At 42.5% G+C, this 20,448-nt stretch overlaps 1 protein-coding gene across 3 annotated transcripts in view; it reads left to right on the forward strand.

Moving 5' to 3' along the window:
• GAB3 (GRB2 associated binding protein 3) overlaps positions 1-20,448 on the forward strand; it is a 69,708-nt gene that overhangs the window by 15,894 nt on the left and 33,366 nt on the right. The window lies entirely within an intron of this gene.

Here is a 20,448-nt window from a genome sequence, read left to right on the forward strand (position 1 = left end):
AACCTTTTGCGGGTAACTCGTGTGAGTGGTCTAAAGAAAGCTTATTGGCATGAAGCTGTGAATCCCTCCAAAGCTTGACTTAGCATTTTTAGTCTTTGTGTGAGTAAGAAGCTCTGGTGGCTGCCAGAAAATGCATCAGGCTGTTTTTCACTCTTTACCTCGGCGTGGCGAGTGTGAGGCCTGCAGGTTGCTCCTTCTACCTTTGCAGGGGGCAGCCGAGGGCAAGAGCAGTGGCTGGTGACTTCTGACAAGCGTTTGGCCATTTCAGAAACCTGTTCTGTTTGTAGCATTTGTAATCGTAACATAACAACTTATTTGAAAAACCTTGGCTGAAAAAGCCAGTTATCACTCTGTTAGTGTAGGGTGTTGCCTCTTTTCTTCCCGGTAAAATGCTGAGCCGGGGCCCGTGCCTGTTCTGGGAATGGGCTACAGACGCTCGTAAGCAGTCAGCAGATACCAGAGACCAGGGTAGGGAGGCCCAACAGGGACCTGGGGAGATGTCCAATGCCTGTTGATAATCCAATTATTAAAAATAAATGTTGATTTGGTGAACTTCTAGCCAAAAACTGTTATGTCAGAAAGACACTTTTCTAATGCTGTTTCTAAGTGCAGGGATATAAGTGTGACAAGACTGGGGGCATTTCTTAGCTGGGTGGAAAGAAGAGATGAGCTATACAGATAGTTATCTAACAAACTGGGCCTACTGGAGTCCTTGCAACTTTGACCCTGTTCTTTTGAAACTGATGTCTGACTACATTATGTATTTGGCTCAGTATTATTCCTAGCTCCGCTTTTTGGTGAAAATTCCATTAATTAGTAATTTAGTTCAGTGGGATAAGAAAGATTCCAACTTTGTATGCTTAGTGCATTTAGTGGTTTAAATCTTTAACTTAAAATTCTTCCTTATTGAACACAATATCCTTGGGGCAATTCTTAGTTTTAAAATGTCAGGCCATCACTTAATCCAGGACTGAACTAGAAGCTGGATACTTTGGAGAAGATTCTTAGGTATCAAAAGCCACTGGTAGAAAATCTGCCTGGGAATGGTGCTGGACTGCTTCTGGGGAACTTGCCTTCTAGTTGCATGTTGTTCTGGCTGCAGATGCAGCACTGCTACTTTTCCCCTGACCTAGGACCCCAGGCAGAGCCACTGAATGAATCATGGGTCTGCAGTCAGCTGTTTGACTCTGGAGCAGCACAGAGGCAAAGGTTTTGAGTGTGGAAATGCAAGACAAGAAATCATGAGTCTTATGCTCAGTGCACAAGACTCAAAGGTCTCCTTAGATGCCTTTGGTTTTGCTGTTTTTGACTATATCCCACCAGCCCAGCCTATCCCTCATTCTTCCTTCTGCTGGTTTTCATGGCTAACCCTAGGAATTCATATGAGTGGTTCCTTGGCTCCTCAGGTGCCAGAATTGTGGCTGCAACCCCTGCTAGCTCACAGAAAAGCAAAGTAGCCACAGGCTTAAGAAATGGCAAACCAATAGAAAGGTCTATGCTGTTTCTTTCACTTGAAATGTAGCTTTTTCAATCACATGTTGGAAAACGGATTCTCGAGCAAGATCATTTTGCCCGAAGCAAACAGTGCTGTGCTGCTGGAGGTCTGGTTTAGCAGAGTAGACCCACAACACTTGGAGAACAGAGCTTTTGAGATGCTATTTCTATAATTTAAAACTAAGAGCTGGAGGAAATCAGCTTTGTGTTTAATTTCTTCTTTATCTTTTCATATGGGGCTGATACCAGGCTTCAGAAACAAGTTTCAAAATGGTTAGAGTACCCTGCTCAATTAACTCTTTACTGACTCTTCCTTACAGGTTTTCTCATACCTGCAGCATTTATTATTGTGTTGTAATAGAAAAGCATAGAGAAATATTTTTTTCTTCCTCCTTGACTTTAAATAGATACTACAGTCTGTGATCCTAGCACAAAGCATACTGAAATTATACAGAAGTCTGCACTGCCTTTGTTTAATTTTGGATCAGGACCAGGTGTGCATATTTGTAAAGTTTAGCAGAAGCTGGTTCTGTGCACTTTTTCAATTCAAATTGATGTTTCTAACACAGAGCTTAAGCGAACCGTCAGGTGACATTAATCACAGGTATACTTCACGGCTTTTGATTTAAACGTGGATTAGAAAATATGTATAGCAACCATCTAAATATTGCTAAAGGCATTGATCCTTTAATGCAAAAGAATAAAAGTACCAATGTCCTGAAGAACAATACAACAAAGAGTACTGTAGCTCTGGCTTTGCACAAATGTAGGAATTTTTCACCGAATACAAGAAATGACATGGGGAACTGCCATGGTATTATTTAAGCACTTCATTCATCTGCAACTTCAATGGTATGCCGTGGGTCTGATTTTGCACCTGTAGTTTTTCACTGAAAGTATGAGTTCACCTTATTTTAGCTATCAAATAGGAATGAACACAGAATCTGCGTTGAAAAACAGTCTTGGAGTAAGTCTTAATCCAGCTCCAGGTTTCTTTCAAGGAAGTTGAATTATTCTGCTTAATTTTAATGAGAATTGAAATTGCCTGCAATGGAGAGGAGACTCAAGCTACAGGATGACAGGAGCAAAACTAGCACACGAGGAGATGGATAGAGTTGTTCTACAGAGTATTTGAAATATCAGTAGGATAGATTGGATTTTGGACTGGATTTAGTGAAACATAAGTACCCAACTATCCCCACATTCCTAGACAGGCTTAAAACTCTGTCATAATTATTTTAAAAAATCATTGTGAACATGATGTATGTTGTAACTTCATGATAGTAATAGTGCAATGATATTAGTAAGGCCTGTGATTCTCCACTTTTTAAGTAGTAAGAAAGTCATAGAATAAAATATGAACACATATGAGGGGTTTAAAAAATGAATTCAGTCATTAAGACCAGAAGCTCTGTAAGTACCAAATTATTGTTGCAGAAGCATTCCTTTTATCTATGGGTCATAATTTCCCAGAAACGAGGAAAAAATATAAATGCTCCCAAACATCTGTCCCTTTGGTATAAAGTGTATTAAACAACAAAAAAATATTCTTCATGGATAGAAAAAAAATGTTGGTCAGGGCATTTCAGACAGAAGCCCATAATGGCTAATTTAGTGAATAAGGAAGAAGAAAAAAAATGCAAATGGCTTTATCACCTGATTTGTAAAAATTCTCCATTCACTTGAGTTTTAAAATGAATTCTTCTTTATGCTGAAAGAAAAAACTGGAAACTTTTTGCTGTAGTAGAATTCAAAGCAGGAGGTAATTGTAGTGACTACTGGCAAACAAATAGCAAATACTCTGAGGTGAAAACCGCAGAGCTGGAAATCATGCATCTGCTAAGCTAGGTCAGATTCTGTGCTTGATTACACTGCATGAACAAATTATGGGAAGGTACATTTTAAGCTTTTTTTTTCATAAGTGAGAAAACAGTCCATATTTTTATTTTCTCAAAGCAGAGCAGAAATTGTAAGGAGAGCATGGCGACATGAGTTTGCTGCGTTATTGGTTTATAGGTTGTCCTTTGGAGTAATACAGGTAAAAATATCCCATTTCTTGCAGGCTAAACTATAAGAGTTACTTAAGCAGCTCAATCCATTTTGTTTCCTATGTCAACTCTTTGAGTGGTGACTTGCTCCCACAATAAAAAGTAAGTCTTTATATCAAAGGCTAGGAATCCGCTAATAGGGTGAATGAAAATTGGCAGCCTCCAGCCAATGTAGACATTAAATAATGGTGCTAGACTGATTCATCTAAAGCAAAGAAGCACATAGGAATGCCAGCAAAATCAATAAGCTTTTTCTTCCACATCTCCTGGAAGCCAGCTGAGCAAATATTGTAACTTTTGGAGCTGCCTGTTGGCAATAGTAGCGCTCCATGTTTCACCCCATCCCAATTCTCGTTTGTCCAGCCTCTGTTCTGCTTATACACAAAAATCCTCCTTTTCATACCTGTGTCAGCGCCACAGAAAGGATCAGAGCAAAATTCTTCGACCTGTACCCTATATACATCAAGACCATTAGAAACCACAAATTTCAGGCAGTCTTTAGTGCAAAGCCAGAAAGTGGTCAAGGCTTTTTTCCCTGTTGCAGTTCTTGAAATTTTCCCAACCTAAAAACAGTTTGCTGGGTTAGAAGTCATGTTGTAAAAATCTCCCTTCCCTTCTTTGGAAGCTTCTTCAGTTTTCCTCCCCATTTTATAGTGAATCCATCAGCTCTCTGGAAAGAGTAGTTTCCTGAATACTTCCATCGTTTGAGCCATTACATTCTCTTGCTTATCTTTATCATGCATAGTACATGTGGGTTTTGTGTGTTTCTGCTTACTCTTGTAACCTGTTGAAATCAGAAAAGGAATTTTTCCACTGGCTTGCTAAGACTTCATAGTCTTCAAATATGATACTCTCTTCTTCCCTCTAAATCCAAATATTCCAGGAAAAGAACAATCACTTCCCTCAACATATCCCAAGAAACAGCTTCTTGATAATTTGCAATGATTTCTAATACAAAAATCAAGACAACATCACCATACGATTCTTCCTTGGCTTTGTAAACCATTTAAAAAAATTATTTCCTACTTGGGGAAACTTTTTTCTGTCTGCAGAAGGACTAGATCAAGCATTAAATCTCCTTGCAAGTTCACGTATATCCTTGTCTTTTATCGTATATCCTAGTCTGGCTTTCTAAAAGCCTCCTAAATCTGTCAGCATCATGTCATAGTCTTCTCAAGGGTCTGCATCCATGTTACAGCCACTTGTACTGTTTGACTGAAAAACTTTCATAAACTTACTTTTTATTTTAGAATCCACTTAATTTTGGCTGATTTATCAATGTGTGCTTTTATAACATAAATCTTTGTTATAACCAATCAGTATTTTACCTCTCATTTGGTGTCATTCCAATCTAGTAGTCAGTAGTTAAGATTTTAGTAACCACATTTGCAACATATCACCTGGTCCATTTCAAGACTGCGGCATGCATTTTACTTTTACACAGTATCCTAACTAGTCACATTTACAAACTACTTCTCTGAAAAACATGGTAAGAAAGAGTCATAAGCGAAGGAGAAGAGTAGGAGTAATTCCACATTCACATCTAAATTTGTATCAAGTGTGGGATGCAGTTTAAAATAAGAAAAGATAATAGTTGGGGTTTTGTTGTTTCTTTCCACCTCTTTGAAAAGTATATTTTGCTAACACTCTTCAGCTCTTTAAAAGTGTAAGTTCAAGTGAGGGACCTTTGCTACAGAGTTTCATGAGTTAAAATTAACCTTGAAAGTTAGCAGGAGGTGTTATTAGCTCTGTATTTATTTTATTTTATTTTTTCAGATCTGACCAGAAAGGGGTAGCATGCAAATGGCTCTTTGTGGTTTAAACAAATAAGCCATGAAGTCTAAAAAAGGAAAGCAGTGCCTGCTTTCTGTGTACAACCATTGCGTTCAGAGGTGTCTTTTGTATCTGTTAAAGCCTGTGACTATAGCTTCATTTTTACTCGAAAATATGCCATATTCTGTGTGACTGGGGAAGGAGGGATCAGAGAAGAGATTTAACTTGTTTTTCTCTTCAAAAGAGAACTCCCACAGTGCCAACCCTATGGAAATCAGGAAGGGCTTTGGGAACAGCACAGAAATGAACCTTGTCTTTCCCTACAGAACGTAAAAGATTTGTTATTCAAAACGTCAATTAATCCACATCAGAAAGCTGCAAAGGCTTCCAGTGTGGTGCCCATCCCTGAATTCCCTGGCCAACCTCGGTGGTTTCACAAGCACGCTTCCTATTGTTCCCTACACGCTGTTCTCTGCCCTGTTGCTGGGTGAAACACCCAGACAACAGCAGCGACAGACTAACCAGAGTAACTACATACACGGAGACAGGGAAACTCATTTTCCACAGATATCAAATATCTTTAAAAAAAAAATTCTATTCCCATTCAGATACACGCTTTTGGGGTGTCATGCGCAAGAATTATCTCAGAACCCTTCATAAAACAGAATTTCTCTCCTCTGCTCAACTTGGCTCCAAGTCTGCAGACAGCACTTTGCATTGGTACATTTTAATGAAAGCCAGAAGAAAAAAGTAACTTCATTATATTTTTCCTTTTCCTCTTTGCTGCGTTAATTTATTTTGTCAACTCTGAACTTTTGGATTCAGTTTAGCTCAGATCATTTTCAGTTAAGACGAGGCACATGGCTTTGGTGAATGGTGAGCTGTCACTGACTTAGCTTTGTTCCTGGTTTCAGACACTCTTTTGGTCCTTGCTCTGCTTGAAGCTGTGGTACTTCTAGCCAGGTGTTTTTCTCTCATGGTTTATTAGTGGATCATAAAGTTCTTGCTCCACTATTTACTAATCTATTTACTGAAGACATATACTCTGTGGGAGTTTATTTCAGAAAAATTGTTATTCTAAAGCATAAATAAAACAGACACACAACTAAAGGATCAATGGGCATTCTCTTTACTGAAGTTTAAAATATATATTGTTCTTTATTTCCAGGGTTGTTAGGCTCTCATAATTCTCTTTGTACTTTGACAGGTCTCCAGAAATTTGGTCAGTCATTTATGCAGTTAGGAGTTAGGCATTCAGAAGTTCAAACTACTTTGTTTTTCTTGTGTGATTAGTCTGGTTTCTCATATTACATTCCAGCCTTTGGCTTACATGCTTGGGAAGTATTTGATTACTGAGCTGTCTTCTTTTTATTACCTTAAAAAATCAAAATATAGGTTAAATTATGGCTTTTAGAGAGAGGAGTTGAAGAAATCCATTGTGCTAAAGCAGCAATGCAAGGCAAAGTCTTGCATAACCAAATGTATTTTCATTAAAGATAAAAGAAAATGTTTTTGAGACATGAAGTGATTGGACCACATTCTGACTTCTAGAAGAACCTACTCCTTCCAATCTGAAGTTTCTAATTATTGACACAGCTGATGGTGAACTGACTCCTATTGCAAAAGGGAAGGTTAAAAGTGTAGAGGGCTAGAACTTGAACAAAATCTTTCCCATAACTTAAGAAAATAAAAGCAAAAACACCTATAAGAGCTCTCTGAGAAGTATAGATTATGAATATACAGATGAAGAAAGAGATCAGTTCACAACATTTATACAGTCCATTAGCCTTAAATGTATTTACAAAGCGTGTTTGACAAGGTTCTGGTTGAGGGTTGATGGTTGTTTCAAGGGAGTTGTGCAGGACTCACACCTGTCGTAGCATCTCTTGGGGAATGACTGAGCATCTAGGAGCATCCACGCTAAGCTGAATTGGCTAAGCATCTTCTAGGTAGCTGGGAAATGTACTGTCTTGTGCAGGCTTAAATTCATTTTCATAATGATAGGTAAAAAATAAGTGTGATTCAGAGTTTGGCTTCAACTGACCCATGGGTCAAGCTGCTGTTGTTTGTTGTTGTAATTTCTATAGTTACACTGGAAGCCCTCTGGGCCTTAGGTTTTTTGACTGCCTAATGCCAGAAATAACTAGTTGGAATAAAAGTGTTAATAGTCTGATGGCTGCGTGTGTGAGTCATAGCCACGGTGGCCTTTGAAACAAAAGAGAGATTGCTGCGAGTACAGCAGTAGAGAAAGCCTTTCCTCTGTGCAACCCTACATGTTCATTGCAGGTCAGATTTAAACTTCCCTTACTGAGAGCACAAACAGCTTTGCTATTTACGCTCTGAGCTCCCATACCCCAAGGTCCCTGTAATCCAAAGATATACTTAAGGGAGGGCTGAAAGGCTTGCAGAAGCAAACCCTTCCTCGTACTCGCTGAAGAACCCTGGGGAGACTTCTTCCCCAGCAGCTCCCAGACAGGGAAAGGGTCAATCACTCTGGCTGATTTTGTATAGTCCACCCTCATATCAAAATTATTGGCCACCCAGGTTCAAAACACAGGAAGACTTCCACATAACTGTCAAACACACATTTACGCATGGTGCTTCCTTGCTTCTCCATGGTGCATTACTTTTGCACTAGAAGAGGAAGTGCCCTCTTGGTTTCATGACACTATACACTGCGTGCATGCTTCAAATACACACTGTGAAACAGCATTTTTCAGAGAGAAAATCTGCAAAGTCTGTCTTTAAAGTGAGAAGATGGTTAACTATGAGCACATCAGTTGTTTGGAGTCAAGTTGCAAGATTCTCACTTTGTCTTGCCTAGGCTTTACTTGGACTTCAAGTAGTGAAAACAGAGGGGAGAACTTGGATTACAGCCCAAACAAGTGTGAGCTCAATTCCTCAAAGTATTCTAGTTTAACTGAGGTCAAAAGACTATTCCTGAGTTTGCTGCGAAACATGTGCTTAAGTACCTTCTGGATCTGAAGTTGGGTGGCAAATGATCTGGTTATATGGGTTTTTTGGTACCCTCAGAAAACCGCTGCCAACAAAGAGTTTTTGTCAGGTTGAATTTGTGAGCTTAAATACTGCACTTGCGCCTTTAGACTCAGAGCTGTGTGTTTTTTTCAATGGCACTACCCCTCCTGAGGTTTCAGGATCAAAACACTGCAGGGTGTTTGTTTGTTTGCTCTCTACTCAAAACAGCCCTTATCTCACATCACTTTTTGCGGGCTTCAGTTAGCAAAACTAGCAACAGCAAACTTCACGCTTCTGCTTGTAACTTCTGAGATGATCACTGCTCTGCGCAGGTGGAGCAGATCGTGAGTTGCGTTGTTAGCGCCAAGATGCAGTACGAGGGCTATGGCACTGCAGCCACACGACTTCCTGCTCTGCGGCCAAGCCTGGAAGGAGGTCAGGCAGCAAAAGCAAATCATCGCTCAGTTATTAGAAGCTGTATAGCTTCAGGAACGGGGCTGGAGGGTCTCAGCTCTGTAGCCAACCCGCAGACCATTTTATGCAAAGAGTTTGAGGAAATTCACAAGAATACACGTAGAAATTCAGGAGTCTGACATTTTTGCTGACATGCCATTTGTCTGTTAACCACGAGAGTATCTTGATGTTAAGGATCACACAAAGCCGCACCGTGACATGCCTATCTGTGTTTGTGTCAGGGGACCAAGGAGCTTTAGATGGCAAAATAAACAAATCCTGAGGTGCTGTTGCAATGTGGAGTGAAACTGTGAGGAGAGACAACTAGAGTCTGAGTAACAGGCTCCCTGTTTTGGGCCTCCTTTTTTTCTGGTGTAGTAGAGAAAGAGCCTAAATCTGGAGGCAGCTGAAGCAGTGGTGTTTTGCACCTTTTTTGTGCTCTTTATTTTGGGGATATGTTGTTGATTTTGGTCTAGTAAGACTACTCTCACACCTACGCGTTCAAGTGTGTTATACCTAGATAGATATCCTACTTCACACTCGCTTACTGATGTGTAAACTATTACACATATGCTCTGAACCGGTCTTCTTAATGATAAAATGATACTAGACATATTTGTGCTTAAATAAAATGCTGAAGTGTGTCTGATCTGTGTCTACCGTCACCAGCTCAGAGGCTGCCAACAGTGAGAGCACGAGGGAAAAACCCACACAGATGAGAAACTAAAAAGAGGCTGTTACAGGCATTATTCTTGTGGTTCTTATGAAGCTATATGGTGGTTTCTTACTCTACAGGCAGCAAAATTGTTCGTTGCATTGGAATTAAGGTGTCATGAGAAAGACTAATTACTCTGCCCTCATACACTTCCTAACCCGTGGAGTGAAGAGATGCTCCATGCTGTGACAGTCCCTCACTGCATTACTGACACATGTGCTTGAGAGCAGAAAACAAGCACTGCCTACAAGCCCATTTATCACAGGCTACAAGTTTTCATCAGTCTTTTGGTATTAATAGTTTTATTTTTATTTTCAATTCTCACCTCATGGTACTTCGTTAAACCAGTCAGACTTACCTTGAGGTAGTTTTCCTACATGGAGTTAGGTAGACTGGTGATACCACTGATTTTCATCGTGATTTAAACCAAAAAGGAGAAATCTTTGAATTAAATTGTCATTTCTTAATCCGATTTTTTCCATAGGTACCTTTTGGTTATTTTCCTAGAGCAACACTAACTTTCATCAATTGCTGTCTAATGCTTTGCCACTAAATGTAGTTTTTAGAATAAATGGGGCACTTAATTTTGCTAACAAGGATACCCCATACCTGTCCATAGCTACCTAATCATTTGGGTAGTTTAATATACAGCTTTGCACATTCTTAAACTTAACATGTTGATATTAATGTGCTACCAAAGTGCCTCTTTTCCCCCTTGTTTCCATATAAAATAATTAGGAATTCTTTTATATGATTTGAAACAAGATGCATTTGAATGAAATTGGAATTCAGAAATAATGCACAAATGCTTTTGCATTTAAAAACTTTAAAAAGCATTTAAAATTAAGTTTATTATTTATGTGATGCCACCTTCAAACATGCTAGATAGAATTTTTCCTATGTTAAATTTTTTACCTCTTTGATTGCATTTCTTTTTTTGTCTTAAAAACATATTCAAATATAAAAATTCAGTTTCTTTGACACTACCTATTTAGAAATCAGTCAGGGAAATACAAGTAGGAGTCAAAACTTTAGTGCAGACTGATAAACTGAATAGTCTAGTACTTCTTCCCTGTGCTATTTAAGAGAACTGCTGTGCACTGAAGCTCAAAGGCATGATGTTACTCTTCTTACTGTATTCTATAATTACCTTATAAATCACATACACTTATACATATCATTATGTCAAATAACATGCACAAATTCCCTTCAAGCTGCAAAACTGTGAGTGAGTAGAGTCCACGCATAGAAGTCTTAAGTATGTTGAACCATCACTTGTGCTTTGGTGCTTATTTACAACAGAAGCGTGACTCTGCATTGGGATAGATTTGCTTTTGCTGGGCGGGAAGAACTAAACCCTTTATTATTTATCCTCTGTGAAACACATTCACGATCAGAAACAGCAGAAACAGGGAGGCGAGGAGAGGAGTTGCCCCAGTTTCCGGCTAAGCAGCGCCAGGCAGGAAGGCCTGAAGCTGGCAGCAAATATCTGCTGAGAGCCGCCCTGGGCAGGGATTGGGCTTATGGTGGGCCCCCACCACGCAAGCTGTGTATTCCCCAGGGCCAGGGGTCCCCAGCTAGTACTGCTTCCTTGCACGCTTTGGGGCAGAACAGAACAAAATTACCTTTTCCAGCCTAGGATTCTGCCCTGTGGTTCTAGCAAGGAGGTGATATTATGTGCAGTTGTTCAGAGGCAAAAGGCAAAGATCGTTCCTACTCCAAATTTCAGCAAGGAGAGTTAGAATCAGCCAGTCCGCTGGGTGAGTCACAGGAAAACACTAGCACACATGACTTGCACAGAGTGATATTGCCTACTGATGAGTAAAATATAAGAAACAACTAAAAGCTTGCTTCGAAAACCCTCTGTCTGAAGGATGTGTCCTGATTTCTTTGGGAGCTCCCAACAGCTCTGTCCAACCACACAAGACCATGCAGGTTAGCTCCTGCCTTGACGTTACCAGCAATGGCACCGTGTGTCAGGGCTGATGTGTGGACAGCAATAACAGCTCAGGAGCTGAATGGTTACAGAAAAGCTTCTCTAGGACTCAAGATGGAGCACAGCCTGGTTGCCCTGGCTGGAATTTACCTGCCTGGGAGTAATGAGAGCTCTTGCAAATGCCATTACAAATTTCAGTGCACTAGTTGCGATCGTAAACTCCTTGGGTCAGAAACCATCTTTTTTGCTTTTAGTGTTTTTGTCTAGTGCAGCAGAACTGTGGATGAAGACTGTCAAGGAGTACTGCAATACAGGCAGTGTCTGCTCTTAGTCTTTCTTGGATTCCCAGTGATGCCCAGGGACTCAGCCTTGTTTATCACACTGAAGGTATTAGCTCTTTTTATGATCAGGGACATGGAGAGCCCAGATGCCATTCTCCAGCCATTCCTCCTCCCCAGCCAGGGTCTGAGCTGTAGTCATAACCGAGGCGATGACGGTTCCTAGACCTCTTTAGCCAAACAGTTGTGCTGAAAAGATCTGACCTGGCAAAGTCACTGTTAAAGACTGTTAAAAGTCAGTTAAAGAAAAAGATGTAGAAGACTGTTGAAGGTGTAATGAGGAAAGAGCGGTCCTCCCTCTCCGTAACTCCTGCTTCCACCCAGCAGGACTGAGGCTGCTGGGGCTGTACTGGGAGGCAGGGGAAAGCTGGGGGGGAGCAGGAGGCTTACATGACTGTTAGTTGCTCTCATCATCCCAAAGGATCAATTTTCAGACCATTATCTTCTTTCCCACACAGGCAAACACACATGCTTCACTGATCCAGAGAGGATTTATGAGTTAGCATCTGAGGAATAGCTCTCAATATATGGACACAATTTGCTTGAGGGGTCATTAGTGGTTCTCCAGTAATGGCTAATGTCATTGCTATCGAAGCCCAGAAGCATCCCTGACCCAGTCATCCCACTAGAGACAGCATACAGTGCTATCAGCTTATTTTTCTCTAAGGCACATGGGGTGTCTTTGGGATCTTTTATATCTGTCTTTGGTTTAGTCACACAGCAGAGGCTTTCTCCTTTCCTCCGCCAGCCCGACAGACACAGCTATCTCGCAAGTCTGACTAGCCCTCTCCAGCACAATCGCAGGAAGTTATTCCAAGCCTCAGACAAATCCCATTTCTATCTCTGGAAGAGTAAAAGGTCAAAAAACACCAGGCTGTAGCTCTGCCAGCAATAGCAGCCCTGGCCGTCGCAGCAGCCGCGGAGGGGCTGAGCGAGGGGAGCAGGAGGCGAGCGAGGGTGCCCCGGCTGCCGCTGCGCTCCCGGCAGGGCTGTGCCCCCATCCCACGCAGCTCCTGGGCTCCAGGCGACATGGGGTGTGTGGGGCTCCGAAAGGGCTTCGCAGGCTGTGTCGGTCCACAAGCAACCCTGGGAGAGGGGGGAAGAAAACCTGACTGCCAAATGACCAAAGCAGACTTTCTCCGGGAGGCAGCGGTGTCCTATGATCCCGCCTACCATATTAATGTTGGCTCCCAGCCACATCCCCATCCTCTCCCAGCCATAGGTAGCTTAATTAGCACGAACCCTGAGTAGTCCTTGCTTTCTAGCTGCAGTGTACTAGCAAAACAGGAGGTTTTTAGGGAGAACTTCAGCAGCAGCCGGGTGCTCTGGTGACATGTCCCTCTGATCTACCCTGGCTTTCCTTCCAGGCACTATTTTGGGTCCTTTGCTGCCATGGTGGTTGTTCCTACAATCAGAGCAGGGACGGGAGCCGCAATCTTTCATCGTTCCCCAGTGTTCTCATAGGATTTCAGTAATGGCCGCTTCCCTCCTGTCGCTTTGCTTTCTTTTCTGCTTGGCTTGAGCAGAGAAGATACCTCCAAACAATGCATACAATGGCCAGCCCGCAGCCCGATGATTCAGACTGAGATGGGCCTACTCCACCCATAGTAAAAACTTGGGTGTGATTTTGAGAAAGCCTTGCCGGAGGAGCTGGGAGGGCTGCACTGCAGCAGGACCAGAGCCATGATAGTCAACAGTCATTTCTCATTCCTCCCTGGCTCCCCGCGCGGAGATTTGCTATCAGCGCTCTTCAGACTCCGATTACGTGAATCGTTAGGGACTGAGCTTCTTCTCACTGCCCCAGCCGAGTTTTTTCCAGCTGTGCTGAAGAGTCCAGTCCCTTCTCTATATGATCCCTGCAGTTAGGTTTTTATTTGTCCTTCTTCCTTCAGCTTTCCTGCTCCTCCCATTCCTGTCCTTCCGATTTTCTTGCCAGACTGGGGCTCCCCTACTTTCCCTTCATGGCTGAACTCGCACTTTAACCCTCCCTTTGAAAGCTCTCTGCTTTTGCTTTGCTCCTAGGACATAGACACCCCTGAAGTCACCCCTGTTTAAACACAGCCTCATCCTTTCTTATGTGGCTACCTGTAAGTGCTGACGTGCCTGTGATACTGGTGTGCCGTCGCTCCTAAATCAGCGAGGCAGGCGACTAAGTGGCAGAACCACAGGGCAAAATATGGCTTGCCAAAACAGAAGTGAATTAGCCTCAAAAAAGAGACTTGTTGGGACATATGGCTACTATGTATGCATGTGCAGGGAGGAGAGAAATAATGAATTATGGAGAACAGCAGTTAAAAGTAAAGGTGTCTAAGGCCTGCACTGATGGCAATATAACTGTGCTGCTGTATTCTCACCACTGCTGGGTGCGGCATGTTATCGTGCACCTGTGTCTCGGTACCGCGTTTGGCCTAGAACTTCATTTTAGTCACTTGTTGAAAAATCTTGCAGCTCTACTCCCTGCCAGTTGTACAAAATTTACTCTCCTTCAAGATACTGTATTCTAAAAAAAAAAAAAACAGAATGAATCCTCACAGCCCCACAACACCACATTTCGAGTGAGGGCAGGAACAGGGAAAGTCTTATTTGTTTTTCTCTGATAAACTGAACACAGTGGGTTCAGCCCAGAGCTAAGGACGTTTCATATGGTTTCTTTGTTGGAAATCTGTCTGTCTCCACACCCTCCCTCAGACATATGCCCTAAACAGTGGTTTCTTTGCCTGTGCAATGGCATTGACTGTCAAGGAGCTGCACCCTTTGAAGCAAGCTAAAGGGAGATTTTGGGGCACAAACCCTCAGTTCTTTAACCAGCGTGTGGCAGTGGCATCGCTCGGTCGGTGGAGCAGCAGAGTTCAGCGTTGCCTAGCGCAGTGCCTGCCACACCGACAAGCTAGTCTTTCTAATTAACTGCTTTTGTATTCGGCTAATCAGGAAATGGGTATATCTGTGGAAAATAGGTTTAATATATCTACTTTGTGGTTTGAGCAGATCTTCAGTGTATAAGGCTGTCTTGGCATTTTTGCTGTTAGTTTCTGTTTTCTTCATGGACCTTTCCCATGGGGTTAGAAGCAAAAAAAATCACTTAAAAAATGAAAATGAAGTGAGAAGATTTCAAAAATTACCAGAGGAACTCCAAGTCAGCCTGAATTTCACTTCAACTCCTGTTTTGAAGTTCAAGCTGACAGTGTCATTTTAGCATTAGTATTGGCCACTCTTAAATTTGCTTTCTTCTGAAGCACGTGCAAGAGCAGTGGACTATACAGTGGACTATATGTTTTCTGTTCAGAAGATCTATGAAATTTTGGCTGCATTAGATAAAACGAAATGGTTTTGCGATCAGTAATATGATTGACGGATGAAGTCTGTTCGGAAAGGCGAAGGCGGGCTGTGTGACAGGTAGGGAGGTCAGGAGCGGCCCCGGTGGCACCCGGCACGGCCGGCAGCCCCAGGAGCTGGCTGGGTTTGCTGAAGCCGGCGGCACTATTGCAGCCAAGCGCATGTCCTGGCCGGCCAGGCGCAGCAGCTCAGTGCTGGGGACGCACTGGGTGCCGCAGGCGAAAAATGATGCAAAGTCACAGGCTGTGTCCATGTCCTGACCGATCATCAGTGACCTCATCTGCTGGGTGTAGTTCAGAGTGCAAAAACTGCAAAAAACGGGATAGGGAAGGGAGGAGAAGAGATAGAGGAGAAGTTGCAGAAAAGCAGAAATAAATGCTGTAGTTTTGAATATGATTGTGGAAAAACCCAGCTGGCTCATTATCATCACTTTTGTAACAGTAACATTGATCCTATTTCACCATCCCACAAGCACATACCCTTCTGATTTCTAGTTTTACTGTTTAAAAAAGATGAAGACCCAGATAAGCTGTACAGCACCACTGCCTTCAACTGAGTTTACCAGTTTACATTTACTAAGAATCTGGCTTTTAGCATTTAATAGATTAGTGTTCTGACAGGTTGAAAAATGATAGAAAGGGAGCTATTACCCTTCTCCCACATTGCTCAGATTTAAGATATTGCTGAGCACATTAATTGCACGTTGTTCCCAATAGATCAAGCTGAACTTTTATTTCTGAAATCTGTTTTTACTCCCAAACTGTTCCACTATTTGTGGAGTTTGGCAGAGTGTTTTACTCCTGCTGTACTCGCAAAAGCCTGCGTTACAAAACACTGACAGCTGGCCGAAGGTAACCCTGAAGCGAAGGCACCTGCTCAGGAAAGCCGGCCCGGCCTTTCGCCAGCTGCAGCGTAGCAGAGGGACCTGCTCATTTTGGGTCTGACCCGCCTGCGCTGCCCGGGGGCGAGGGACATCGCAGAGATGACATCAAACCATCGGTCACCTCCAAACTGCAAAACGTCCTGGAGAGGAGACCAGGGGGGTTCTGGAGGAGTTGGAAAATGAGAAGTTTTTTCCTTCTCTTCTCTTCCCATCCCCTTTGGTGATTCCCTGCTGGCAACGCCTGCTCCGCACAGCCCGCTCCTCGTCATCACAATGTCACCTGCATTTTGATTACTACAGCATGGAGACGCCAGGACGCCGCCCGGTACTCGTGCAGACACATACCGCAATGCCACTAATCTGCTGCCCATCGGCCAGTGGGTCGGAGCCATTTGGGGATATCCTGGGCTTGCAACAGCCCGGGTTGCGCACTGCCGCGGGCACCCGAAACCCAGGCTGTCCTGGCAAAGCCAACGTCTGGCAGCGCTGGGGGATTTCCTAGGAAATAACTCACGGCACACAGTTGTTTTTAATGATGCTGTGATCAGAGTGCAAATCTGCACAAATCAAAATACAGAGGGATAACAGAATTCAGAGTGTTAAGGATAAAGTGTGCGACGTGCCAAACACAGTTGTTTTCCTTTTACAGCCTGTTATATTCAGATGTTGAGGAAATGATTTAATATTTCTGAATGTGTTGTGATTTCATCGTTTGGTTCAGCAAGGGAAGTCTGAGAAGTCATGCAAATTAAGAGAAACACTAGATATGTTGTTCATTAGTATTTTATTTACTATGTTGAGTTTTTTCTAGCCATTTGGCTCACAAGTTTTAAGCGAATAGCAACGCTATAGCGGGTGTGCCAGCCAAGGGCACATATATGTCTTTATGCAAAGACAAAAGTTGCAGCACGAACAGATTAAAAAGCGCTGACCTATGTGTGAATCCCAGTTTGAAGGCTAAGTCTCAGGAGGTGAGGAGAGAAAGACTTGAGGGCGATGAGCAGAGCTCAGGACCGGGGCACGTAGTCCTGAACCAGAGCCTGCTGGATTTGAGCTCTGGTCCTAATTTCCAGGTCCACTGGAGTGTTTCACCGCATGTGCTGGTATGAAGTGGGCAGAACGGGAAACACTACGCTGAGAAAAAAGCACAGGTCTGTAGAATTTCACAGGCAGTATTCCCTTTCCGCACAAGAGCGAAGAAATGTGCAGTTATCTTGTGAGCCTGGGAAGTTTACATGATGGATGCTTAGATCCTTGAGCTGACTTTAACCAGCTGACTTTATGGAACGCACCTCAAATGCGGAGGAAAGCAGAGCTTTTAGGGTGCAGTTTCTTCAAATCTTTAGCCATGCGAGACCCTGTTTTCCTGGATGAGACACAGGACACAACAGCAACAAAAAAAGTCTGATGACTCAAAAAGAATTCTTAAACAAACAAAAGAAAACCTGGCACGGGGAACATTGTTTATATTTTTCCTAACATTTATGTATTTTAAAATAAAAAATGACAGTCAGTGGATACTGTACATTACCAAGCCGTGTGAGTGATGACCACTTTTCCACAAACTAAGGATAATGAAAAAATAATTCTAAAAATGTCTAAAAACCAGTTCAGTCTCCTGTGAAATGTAAAGCAAAGAAGATTAATTTAGAGGAGCTTTTAAAGAAGCAGAAAAATAAGATTTTTAAAATCTAACACTCCCTAACAGAATACTTAAGGGTAAAATAACACAATTTAGGTAGTAAAAATACAGTTGAAAATAGCAGAATGGCAATCAAAATAGATTTTTTAATTCCTTAGCATAGCTGTTTTTCTAATGCTGTACTTTGAAATGAGCAATCGGTGTAACACTAGCTATTGAGCAGCTCCAGTCATTAGCACTTCTCTTCAGAGCTGCAGAATTTAGATCTGCGCAGGATTCAACCTCCTTCGGCGTTGTGAGACATCCTGGTTCGACTCAGCCGCCTCCATATTTAGCATGGGCCACCCAATATACCTACTAGTAACGAACATTTGTACTTATGTATGTAAGACAAGAAATCATCCAATACATTTCGCCATATTTTTAGGTTTGTGACTTACCCACACTGTTAGTGTACTCTTAATTGCAATTATGATATTTAGTAAATATTTCTGACAAATAACTCGGAGTTTATAGTTTGGGTTGTTTTCTGTAAATAGTCAATGACTGGAATTTGGCCTGTGTCAGCGGGCTTTGGCTGAGCCTCTCAGTCACACAGGAACGTTTCTAGTTTCTGACCAGAGAGACTTAATTTCTTGAATCAGGTTTCTGTGACAAATATGGGCCTTTCCAAATTCCAGGTCATTTCACAATTATTTATTTGTTTACTGGTCACATTCTGGCAGTCCTTGCAACGTGTCGGGCGCTATCTGCTCCTGAAAAAGGCCAATTACTGGAAGACTCGCCTGCGGGGCGCCGGGGGCGCTCGCTCCAGCGTTCCCCCATGCTGTGTCCCTTCCTGCCGAAATAACAGTGCTGCTAGCGAGACTAGATTGCACCCAGTGCTGCGGCCGGGGCCACTTGCAAGAGCAGGTTGTGTTTGCTGAGGACACCTTGCAGGCAGCCTGCGGACCTTGCGGCCAGTCACGGCCAGCGCTGTGTGAAACACCTCCTGGGAGGGCCCATGTCCTCCCACAAAAACAGGGTCGTGCCTGAAACCACCAGTAAAGATTTGCTGTCCTGGTAGAGCAAATCCACTGCTGAGGGCAGCCTGTGAGTAACCTGCAAAAAACCGGCCAGGCCCATGGAGGGCACCTTCATCTCCTGATGTGGTTCACGGAGAGGCTCCTCCTCACACCGGAGGAGCCTTCCTATCATCTTTCCATTTGGGGGAATCTCTGCATTTCTCAGAGCTTCATGTTAAGAGGAGGACTTGGCCCTCTCAGAGCAAAGGGGAGTTTTGCCATTTATTTCGGTACAGCTTAGATAGGAGCATGCAGTCCCCTTTGAAAGCAGTGGCCTCCTCTCTATGCTTAAAGCCAGGTGGATGTCTCCAGAACTTTTTTGGATACTAGATAGTATCTATCTATTATTGTATTGCTCCTATTATTTCTATCTTTCTTTCTATCTCTGTATATACGTCCAGTAAGGTCAGTCCTTATTTTCAACAAATTTGACCTATTCTCTAAGATAAGCCCTCCCACGCATGTGCTCCTCCTCCCCGTTTTTCCGCTTGCCTCCTGCATACTTCCTTTCTCCATGCAATTTTAGGAGGGAAATGAAGTGCAAAGGTCAAAATCTCAAAATCTTTGCAGCACGTAGCAATGAATTCAATAAGAGTGGAAATAAGGACAATCAAGATTTGGCCCAAAATGGATGTGGAGGATATGTTCAATCTCATCTTTTTACTCCTCTGTGCACCGAGCTGTGAGATGAGACGAGCTTCTGAGCAAAATCCTGAAAGTTGGTTCATTTTGCTACCCTGAAGCACGTTGTTACAGTCAGACACAAGTGTTATAGCATAAACATTTGCGGCTTTTGTTCTGATTATACTGGCTACTCTGTTTTTTTTAACTGGATCCAAAATTGTGTTGTTGAAGAGTTTAGTTAAAAAAAAAAAAACGGTGTTGTGGTCCCCTACTAAAAGAGTCACTTTGCCCAATTTCCTGTTTATGTTCCTTCTCTTGAGCGCTATAGCATCATGTGAGCTCAGACAGTTATAGATAGGCTGCATGACTGTTGCTGACCTCACACCACATGTTCAGTTAACAAGGTGAAACAGCAAAATTTGTTCTGTTTATGTGAAGAATACTGAGAAAACTGCCAGTTCCTAGTAAAACAAGGAGAGAAGGGCTCCCGATAGCCTGGGACAGGGCACAATCTACAGGCTCTACAGACCTGCAGCTCCTTCTGCTCTTTAACTGCTTTGCACATCTGTATTTACACAGTGCTTGCGAGCTACAAGGAAGGGGATTAGCCCCAACTCTATTTTTTTCCTTAGCAAAGTAGGTTTGGAGTCCTTCCATAAAAGCTATTAGTTTAGCAAATTTGCTCAAAATTTGTCCAAACTTCAATCCCTTTAGTATATACATTTTCCTATACTTGCCTCCAAAAGTAAGTGAAATCTCTGTTGACTTAAACCGCTTCAGTCATCCAACAGATGATTATACCCCACATTTGTATTCCAGAACTGTTGTCCCTCTAACAACATGTGAGCAACCTCATTTTTATAAAGAGCTCAAAGATCCATACAGAGCCTTTCAAAAATCCTTTAAGATTACACAAGAGTTTTGGATTAAAGCCTTTCCAAGTCTTTGAAATTTACCTCAATTTATATCTAGTCTTCAAGTGTTATTACTATTTTGGTATTAAAGAATTTATTGTGAACAAGTCAGAGGGAGCTTAAGTGTTTCCAGGCCATTTTACACAGGTAATTTTCATATAACAGTAGGAATCCCCACCTCTGCTGCGTGAGGCTTCGGTGGCATCTTTCTTGCTAATAGAAATTGAAGTTATGTAGTTAAATCCTGGAAGACCT

This window comes from Apteryx mantelli, chromosome 13 (assembly GCF_036417845.1).
Source record: "Apteryx mantelli isolate bAptMan1 chromosome 13, bAptMan1.hap1, whole genome shotgun sequence".
NCBI lineage: Eukaryota > Metazoa > Chordata > Aves > Apterygiformes > Apterygidae > Apteryx > Apteryx mantelli.